At 44.9% G+C, this 9,701-nt stretch overlaps 1 protein-coding gene across 4 annotated transcripts in view; it reads right to left on the reverse strand.

Annotated features, from left to right (window-relative positions):
- The window catches only part of OSBPL3 (oxysterol binding protein like 3), a 193,640-nt gene extending 184,337 nt beyond the window's left edge, over positions 1-9,303 (reverse strand). For all 4 annotated transcript variants that reach the window (XM_068549172.1, XM_068549170.1, XM_068549171.1 and 1 more), the window contains exon 1: positions 9,026-9,303. The gene's annotated coding sequence lies outside the window, so the exon portion shown is untranslated. The remainder of the gene's footprint in view (positions 1-9,025) is intronic.
- Between the last annotated feature and the right edge of the window lie 398 nt (positions 9,304-9,701).

A 9,701-nucleotide genomic window follows, 5' to 3' on the forward strand; every position in this document is an offset into this window, starting at 1 on the left:
CTGACTCCCACTTCTGTGCCCTCCACCACACGGAGGGGCCCTCTGGTCAATGACCCGACTACACCACAGCTCTGCCACGCAGTCCCTTTGTGACTGTGGGTAGACTACGTAAGCCCCCCTAGGCTTGTGATAGTCTGGGGTTCTGTGAGTGGAAGGAAGAGAAAATATTCTGGCAACTGAAACAAACAAAAAAATGTACTGGGAAAATATCAGTTTCAGGAAGTAAGGCGGGGCTGGAGGGGCAAGCACGGGCACAGCTTCATGGGACCTGAAGCCAGACTATAACAATGCCGTGCGGACAAGAATGGTTGCGTCAGGACACACCCTTGGCAACAGAATCTCCATGACCCTCGGCTTTAGACCCAGATTCCAGCCAGAGGAATCTGACTGGTCTGGCTCCCAGGGCCACCCACAGCTGAGGAGAATGGGGCTCCTCGTTCTAGACCCTAAGGCAAGAAGTGATTCCTCAAATGGAAATCAGGAAGGGTAAATGGATGCTGGACAACCAAAGAGCAAGTAATTGCTCCCCAGCCTCTGTTCGGTCATTGGTAAACTGTTATGCTGAGACCCACCACATACATTATTGGAAGATCTAATGAGATAGTAGTATAAGTACAGCACTAAACCTGGCACAGAGTAAGTGCTCCACAGTTACCGGCTGCCGCTGCTATTATTACTGTTCTTTGCAATTACCATCACCCCCTTTAAAGTCAGGATGGTTCCCCATTCCCTAAAGACCCCAACAAGCTCCAAAGGACACTTCAGTTAATTCTATAGACACTAGAAATCTGCTTGAAGCAACTCTGAACCCATAGGAAAAACCCAAGTGGGTCTTCCCTGCATTCTTTGAGGTCTTCAAGTACCCCTCGTCCACTTCATCTCAGATGCTAGACAACAGAACTACACTCGAATTGGAGCCAGCAAGTTATTTTAAGCTACTTCCATGACCATGCTGGAAAACAGGTTGTTAGATCTCATTCGCTCTCAGTTACAAAGCTGGTAAAAACTCAACTTTGGATTCAGTTCCCAGTAGCAAATAAACACACCTGTGTGTATCATCACAGCAATTCAAAACCTTGGGAGAGGAATTAAACCCCTCCTCCTACTCAGTTCCACCTGGCCTCCGGCAATCAGCACAAAGACACAGAAAGGGCAGGACTTCACTCCTGTCATCCCCCTCTGAGGATTTCCTTTCCTCCTCCTCCTTCAGACCATCAGCAGCCTGAATCATGACCTACAGAAAAATGGAATTTTTCTCTCCAGGGTCCCAATTAAAATCCAGACTCATTCCCTTGGAGCTACAGATCCTCACTGTAATTAACAAATTCTCTGTGACTGTTTAGTATCTCCTTGAAGGGAGGTTCCACATCTGTCTCAGTCATCACCATATCCCCTGTACCCAGTCTGGTGTCTGGCACATAACGCGTGCTCAACAAATACGCACTCAATGTATGGACAAAAATCATACTGCATGCTTTCCTTCTAGAGAGGCATTTACTTCAAGTTTAATCATGTTTGTGAGATTAATAAAATATATTATTTAGCTTTTGCTTCTAAACATTTCAGATCACTGCCCACCACAAATGATTCGGAGAGGGATATTTGTTTTATAAGACTTAAAGTATAACTTTAAATTTCTTGTATTACAGCATTTGATATCAAGATAGAAAACAAGTATGGGAATCTTCCACAGTACTATCTTTTAATACACAAGTGGAGAAATGTTATATTGAGAAGTGTTTGACCCACACAACATTAAAAACAAACAGATTTTAATATTTTAACCATAGAGAGTAAACAAAAGAGTAAACTTGATTTTATATTGGCAGTCACAGATCCTCTGATGATCTCTTGTTGGGCTCCTCACTGCAATTTAATTCTGTTCTACTTTATATTCAAGCTATTTTTCAATTCAGGTCCACTGTCTCACGATCTCAGAAATCACAGATGAGGAAGAATATCCTCTGAGGTTGTCCATCTAGCTTACACTCCCTCAGAGAGCTGGGTTTATTACCTCGGCTATTCTTTTGTGAGTAAACACAGACACCTAGACAGCGACAGAATGCTCATCTAAAGAAATTTTATATGAAAGCAATTTGTTTCTCAGCTTTAAACCCACACATTATCATTATTATTTAAGAATCATTTTCCACTCATATTCCAGGGGTCTTGGGGTGTCTAGAAACAATCATATTCTGGCTCCCAAACAAACAGATTTAAGCAGACTGATTATAAAGCAAGTCCAGGGAAAATTCAATTTCAGGGTATAAACAGTGTGACTAAGAACAATGAAATTACCAATGCACTTTCCATATTTTTCTAAGATGAAGGAAATATTTCATCAACTTCAAAACAAAAGAATCAGACAAATAACTAAAGGAGCAATTCTTCTACTCCTTCATGTTGCTATTCCATTTATTATAAAAGAATTTTTAAATTTTCACATAGATGAAGTAAGCCCAGGAATGACATTGGAAGGCTACAGTCTGCCTGCTATAAGCTTCTACAAAGAATCATCTTGGAACAAATCAATATTTTCCAATCTTTTCATATAAGAGGAATTCTTTGTGAAAAATATTTTGCTCCAGACTTTTAAGAAATTCAGATATCTTTGATTTTTTTAACTTACTATGAAAAAGTTCAAACATATACAAAACTATACAGCAGCACTGTCCAAGAGAAATGTAATATGAACCATATACGCAATTTTAATTTTTTAAGTCGCCAATTACAGAGTAAAAGAAAACAGGTGAAATTAGTTTTAATTATGTATTATAATAATCCAAAATGTTACCATTTCAGCATGTAAGCAAACAATAAAAAATTGAGATAATTTTACATCCTTTTTTGTACGAACTCTTGGAAACTCAGTATGTATTTCATACCTACAGTACAGCTCACCAAGGATTAGCCACACCTCAAGTGCACCACCGCCACATGTAGCCAATGGCTGCCCCAGGGGCCAGCAGAGATGGGGAAAAGCATTAAAAAGCCCATGAACTCACCACTCCGCTTCAGTCAACTCACACACAGCCTTGTTTCCTCTATTCTCCCTCCCCACCCCCAGGATATTTTAAAGCAAATCCTAAAAATAGTACCATTTCATCCATGTTCAAATTTCCTTGATTGTCTCCTAATACTTTTTTAACAGTGGATTTGTTCAAATCAGGATCTAATCAATCAACTATGAGGATCTCTTTTTAATGGCAATGTTTTTTGATGACACCTGCATAACAGGAGTTATACTTTTAGTAAAATGCTTTATTCATTCAGATGTTTATTACACATCTATCTTGTGCCAGGTACTGTTCTAGCCCCAAGACACAGCAGTGAGCAAGACTCAAAGGAACTTCCGGTTTAACTCCTGCCTGCACAGTCGGATTGTTTGGGGAAGCTTTAAAAAAAAATTCCAGTTCCATCTGGCAAATGGATAAATAAAGCGTGGTCTATACAAACAATGGGTTGTTATTAGGCAATAAAAAGGAATGAAACACTGATTCATGCTACAACAGGGGTGAATCCAACTACAACATGCTAAGTGAAAGAAGCCAGACATAAAAGCATGACTCCATTTTCCTGAAACGTCCAGAATAGGCAAATACATACACACTTAAAGTAGACCAGTGGTTGCAAGGTGAGTAGGGGAACTGCTAAAGGGTACAGATTTCTTTTGACGGTAATAAAATGTTCTAAAATTAATTATGACATGACAGTTGCACAACTGTGAATATACTAAAAACCATTAAATTGTATACTTTAAATGGGTGAATTGTATGAAATGTGAGTTATAACTCAATAAAGCTTTTATAAAAAAAAATAAGTAACTGGATAAAGTATGTTACATTCACACAATGGAATACTATCCAGCTATAACACAGAATGAGAAAATGTCTTTTAAAAAAATTCCAGGGACCAACCCTCTTCACCCCATGCCACTTGATTCAGAAACATTGGGAGTTGGGCCTAGGTAGGGAAAAGCTTTTTAGATCCCTAAGTGATTCTAATGTAAGCCAAATGAGAGTCAGTGGTTTCATGGAAGATTCAGTCAAGTGACCAGCAGTTACACAACGGTACGATAACTGCTCCCTCCAAAACAGATAGGCACAGAGTGCCACGCGTGTTTTCCAACTTCAACTTGGAGGCAGCAGAGGAAGTCTTCCTATAAGTGACATTCAGGCTGAAATGTGATGGATGAGTGGGAACCAGCCAGGTGAACATGGGTGAGCAGGAAGACGTTGTAAAGAGGACATAACTTTATGTGGAAACTGGGAGGCCAAAATACATTATTCATGGCCCTGGAGATACAGGCGGGGAGCTGAATTTAGTTCAGTGTGACTAGAACACACAGAGCGAAGTGATGAGCTATGAGCCAGAGGTGATTCATAGAAGATCTAGTAAATCAGGTTTAAAAATGAGAAATATTCATTGATCAATAAAACATTGATGAAAATTTAGTTTCAATTCCATAACAGTTTTAATATACTTTTAATAACAACTTTACCATATATATGAAAAAATAGTGTGTATAAGATGCAAGATATTTAACCTACAGACAATGCTTGTTTTTTTTATGGGTTTGAGATCTCCTTACAATATCTGCAAGGTGAAAACAACTAGAATAAGTGCTTTTCGTGGATTTAAATAATTAGGATTTCTATTGCTTCACCATAAATTGATGAAGGTATTACAGTATTGTGGATCAAAAAGTAGGAAACAAAATGCCACATTCCAATTACTTTTTTCACAAAATATTCTAACAGCATATAACCACATATAGTTGTTTCTACTCTCTTTTTAATTGTGCACCTACTATGGATAGCATACCAGGCTTAGCGATGTGGGGATACAAACAGGAGGAATAGATACTAGTCCTGCCTTCAAGGCATCTACAATGTAGTAAGGGAGCCAATACAACTGAATAAATAACTAGGCCAGGAGGCACTGGGGTGGAGGAATGTGTCGGGTGGGTATGAAAGAAAGTGCTGAAGAGTGTGTGTGTTTTAATGCTATGAGAGACTGAGTTCAGAGAGATGATTCTGGCAGAACTGGTTTATGAGTTCAGCCTTGAAAGACTTGGGGTTTCACAGGTAGAGGCAATGAAAGAGCTTTCTAGGCAACAGCAGTATAAGAGCAAAGGCAAAATACCCTGTTGCTGAATACAGTTCAGGCTGGGGAACAATGGGTGAAGGCAGACACTGAGCCCAGGCTGCCGGATGCTGACTTTAGGCTAAGGAGTCTACCTTAAATGGGGAGAGAAAGGACCAGGGGTTCGAGTCTCAACTCCACCTTGTATTAGTTGTAAAGTAGTTGCAAACTTAACTTCTCCTGGTCTCATCTGGAGATTGGGGGTATAGTAACAGTGCCTGCTTTGCTGTTGCTCTGAGGATTAAACACAAGTTTAAATTCACATAAGGCACTCATGACAGTACCTGGCACAAGAAGGTCAGCAGCTACTGCTGCTGTTATTAATATTATAATTATTATTAACTATATAAGCCACTCAAGAATTTTTAGCAATATAATGACAGGATCTAGAGAATTTACCTATGATATGAAGGCGGGGCTGAGGGAGACAATGTTAAGCTATGTTAGAACAGAGTAGAGAAGTCCCTAAGACCCTGAGCTAAGATGCTGCAGGGGCAGCTGGAAGGCATGGATGTGAAAGACAAGAGGGAGGAGAGATACGAACTGGGGCGAGTATAAACGTGGTCTAAACAGTAGTGACTGGGAAGTTAAGAAGGACATTTCCAGAGAAGGGGGCTAAAAGTTGACGAATGAGATGTAGACAGGAAAGGAATTCACAGGCAACTATAAACAACTCTCAGTTCTGAAGCTTCCTTCAACTTAACAGCCTCCATGTTCCTCAGTGCCCCAGAGTTCCATCATTTCTGTGGGCGTTCTGGGTTGAAGGATTCTCCAACCCTCCCTGGAGTACTCTCTTCTTTTTATAAATTTATTTATTTATTTATATTTATTTTTGGCTGCACTGGGTCTTCGTTGCTGCACGCGGCTTTCTCTAGTTGCGGCGAGTGGGGGCTACTCTTCATTGCGGTGGCTTCTCTTGTTGCGGAGCATGGGCTCTAGGCACGCAGGCTTCAGCAGTTGTGGCTCACGGGCTTCAGTAGTTGTGGCTCGCGGGCTTCAGTAGTTGTGGCTCATGGGCTTCAGTAGTTGTGGCTTGCAGGCTCTAGAGCACGGGCTCAGTAGCTGTGCCTCGCAGGATCTAGAGCGCAGGCTCAGTAGTTGTGGCGCACAGGCTTAGTTGCTCCACAGCATGTGGGATCTTCCCGGACCAGGGCTCGAACCCGTGTCCCTTGCATTGGCAGGCGGATTCTTAACCACTGTGTCACCAGGGAAGTCCTGGAGTACTCTTGAAATGGAATTAACAATTAAGAAAATATAGTACTGCCAAGAGGCACAGTATAAATAAAACCGTGGATTATCCAGGTCATCATGCAAGGAAAAACATTATACTACCCCTAAAACTGGAATGAAGTAGAAGAAAAAAGGGATCTCTAATTTCTTCCCATCCTCTATTTTGCCATTAGCTCTTCAGGTGGTAACCATGACATACTTAGCTAACTTCTTGCTCTCAGTTTTACTACAAGAGAACAAAGAGTCGAAATGTAGTTATTTTGCTAAAAGGTTGCTGCAGAAGCTTCTGGAACTAGTAGTGGTTTCTAACTCTCCATTCTACATATGGGAACAGAGGTACTAGCTGGTCTTCCAGTACTTTCCTTAAGAGGCAGAAAGTATTACTGTGTTCAGAGTTCATTTACCACAGTGGGTTAAAACCCATCAGATTTCTCTTTAGATTTAGGTGAAAGTAAATTTAAATCCAGGTGAAAGGAGAATTTCCTTTCCTCCTACATTAAATGTGCCTCATCTACCAGGCCCACAAACCATAAACTCATCCACAAATATCCATGGCAGTAAGAGTCTCAACAATTCAGAAAATAGTACAACTAGACTTGTTATTGGCAGTGGAAAGTTTATAGCTCAACCTCAGGTGGTTTTAATATGCTGTAACATTGAACTCTATCATAATGAGTTAACATCTAATTAAATAGTGGGAGCAGGAGAAATTTCAGTCTAGTGGAAGGAGCTAAAGATTTACACTCAGAAAGACTATTAGTAAAAATCTAACTCAGCAATCTACTATTGACCCTGGGCAGATTCCCGAACCTAGGCTGCAGTTTCTTCATCTGTAAAATGGAGATAACCTCACAGCACTGCCATCAAGATGGTGAAGATGAAAGAATACAGCCTATGGCAGCCTGGTAGTATCTGGCTTACAGCATAATTATTAGCTATTATTGAAACTAAATCTCGGTAATGATAAAATCTTTTAGTTAAGCAATAGCTTTTGTTATAAATAAAGCTAAATGTCTACTGGCTGTAATGGTGGAAACCACATTTTAGTTTCTTGGAAGCAGCCCAGCACAATAGAGAGAAAATGAGCTGAATTCTAGTTCTGCCAGGATAATCTTGGGAAAACTGTTTAACCTGCTGGAGCCTCAATTTCCCATCTGGTTAGAAATACCTAGCTAATAAGACTATTGTAATGTTTAACGAGGTGATCTATATACAAAGTTCCTAGTACATATCCAGCTCTTAGTAGGTGGTCGATTAATAGTAGCTATTGGTATTTGTTCAGTTTCCCAGTAGAAAAAAAAAAGGATAAATAAACAGGAAAATCAAACCAGCTATGAGATCATCATTCCTCATATTTCACAAAGAAGTTTTCATCATCCATTCCATAAATATTTCTTTTGTACCTACTGTGTGTCAGGCACTGTTGTTGACATTAGGGGTGGAATGATGGACAAGACAGTTAAGGTCTCTGCTTTCTGGAACTTCCATTCTAGTGGGGGAAAGCAGACAGTAAACAGCCCAAGGAGATCATTTCAGAGAGATGAGTGCTATGAGGAACACCAAACAGGGTGGTGTGCTAGTATGTTGGTGGAGGGGATGGTCACTTAGCTTGGGTGCATTTCAGCCCAGGCCTAGTTGGTCTCCTTGGGCCAGAAGGGCGACCTCACCTTGAATGATGCTTGGAGGTAGTGTGGGTGATCAAAAGTTAGACCTACACCTTTACCTGTCTATGGATGGATCTCTTTTGCAGCTGCAGCTTAAAACATTTCTAAATGCCCTCATCCCAGTACTCAAACTCTGAGGGTCAGGCCAACATTGTTGGCCGGTGGGGGGGGGGGGGGGGGCGGGGCGGGTTGGTCGGATGCACCTCAGCGCAATCCCCAGACACATCGACAGCGACAACTTCACAGCTCCCCTCATCTTAGAGCCCTGACTACAGAGGAGACTGGTAGTTCGTGAGACGGAGGAGAGAGAGTACAAATGTGCAGAAGGTGGCTGGCAAGTTGCATTTCCGAAAGAGGGAGGCGCGCCCCGACCTAAGAAATATCTGGACGATCTAGGACAATGCCCATTAGTGACTCTAGAAGCTGCAAACGCTTCCCAGGCCGCTGGGAAGCCCGAAGGGACAAGTGCCCTCAGACCTCAGCCTGGGTGCCGGAGAGTGGAGCAGGCCGGGCGCGGGGAGGCGGGCGAGCCCGGAGCCTGCAAGGCCAGCGTCTCCCGGGTGCCCCCGGCGCGCCCCAGCCCGCGGATGTGGTGAAGCCGCGCGCTCGGCCCAATCAAGCCAGTTTCCTGTGCCTCCCGCCCCGGCGCCGCGCCTCCCGGCTGCCCAGGACAACCCCTCGGCGCCGCATCCTCCGGCGCCCCGACCCAGGCTCGGCGGCTTCTCGCCGTCAATCCCAGCCAAACCGTGCCTCTCAGGACAGCACTCAGGGTGGGCAGCACTCGGGCCCTAACTCCCGGGAGGCCGGCACCGAGGGCGACTTGGGGCTGCCCCCACTAACCCGGTTGTTCCTCGGCGACAAGAGGCAGACTCCAGGCTTGCTGAGACCGGCGGCACCCCCCCATACCGCAGCCCTTCCGAGCCCGCGCCACGGCCCGGGGCCCCACCACACCCCAGCGCCATCCTGGCGGGCGTCCCGACTCTTACCTGCACGCTCTGCCGCCGCGAACGCCGCCTAGCTCCGGGGTTCGTCCACCACACGCGGGAGGAGGCAAACCCGGCTTCTTCGGTCCCCCAGCAAACGCACAGCTGATATAGTTCCCGCACCAGCCGCAGGAGACAGGGGCGGGGACGGCTACTCGCCTACGGCCGCCCGGGCCAGAAGCCGCGCCGCGCACTGGCCGCCTGGCTCTCGGCTCTCCTTGTTCCTCCCGGCTCGCGTGCGCTGCTATCGCTCAACCAGTTCGCAGTACTTTGCCCAGAACTTCTCCGCGCGCGCCGCCAGGCGATTAGCTGGAGTGGGGAGCGAGGGGCGGGAGCGAGGAGGAGGAGCCAGAGCCAGCTCTGGGGCGGGGCCACGCGGGGAGGGCGGGAGGGATGGCAGAGCGACCCGCACTCCCACCAACCAGGAGTCGTTCCCGGGGAAGGAGGTGGGGCCATGCACCTGGAAGAAGCACCGATTCCATGACGCAGTCGGGGAGTTGGGAAGCCGGGTTCTCGACTGGTGCGAAGGGTGGAGGGAGGTGAGAGTTGCCTCTGGGCGGGGGTAGGAGTTCCCGGCGGCCCAGCGGGCTATATGCGTGCCCTTGACACTCAATAAATGTTCGTGGAGCGGCGTTTCCGGGCCAGGGAGGGAGGAAGAAGTGAGGGCGGCGCGTGAGGG

The sequence above is a fragment of the Eschrichtius robustus genome, chromosome 8, assembly GCF_028021215.1.
Source record: "Eschrichtius robustus isolate mEscRob2 chromosome 8, mEscRob2.pri, whole genome shotgun sequence".
NCBI classification, from domain to species: domain Eukaryota; kingdom Metazoa; phylum Chordata; class Mammalia; order Artiodactyla; family Eschrichtiidae; genus Eschrichtius; species Eschrichtius robustus.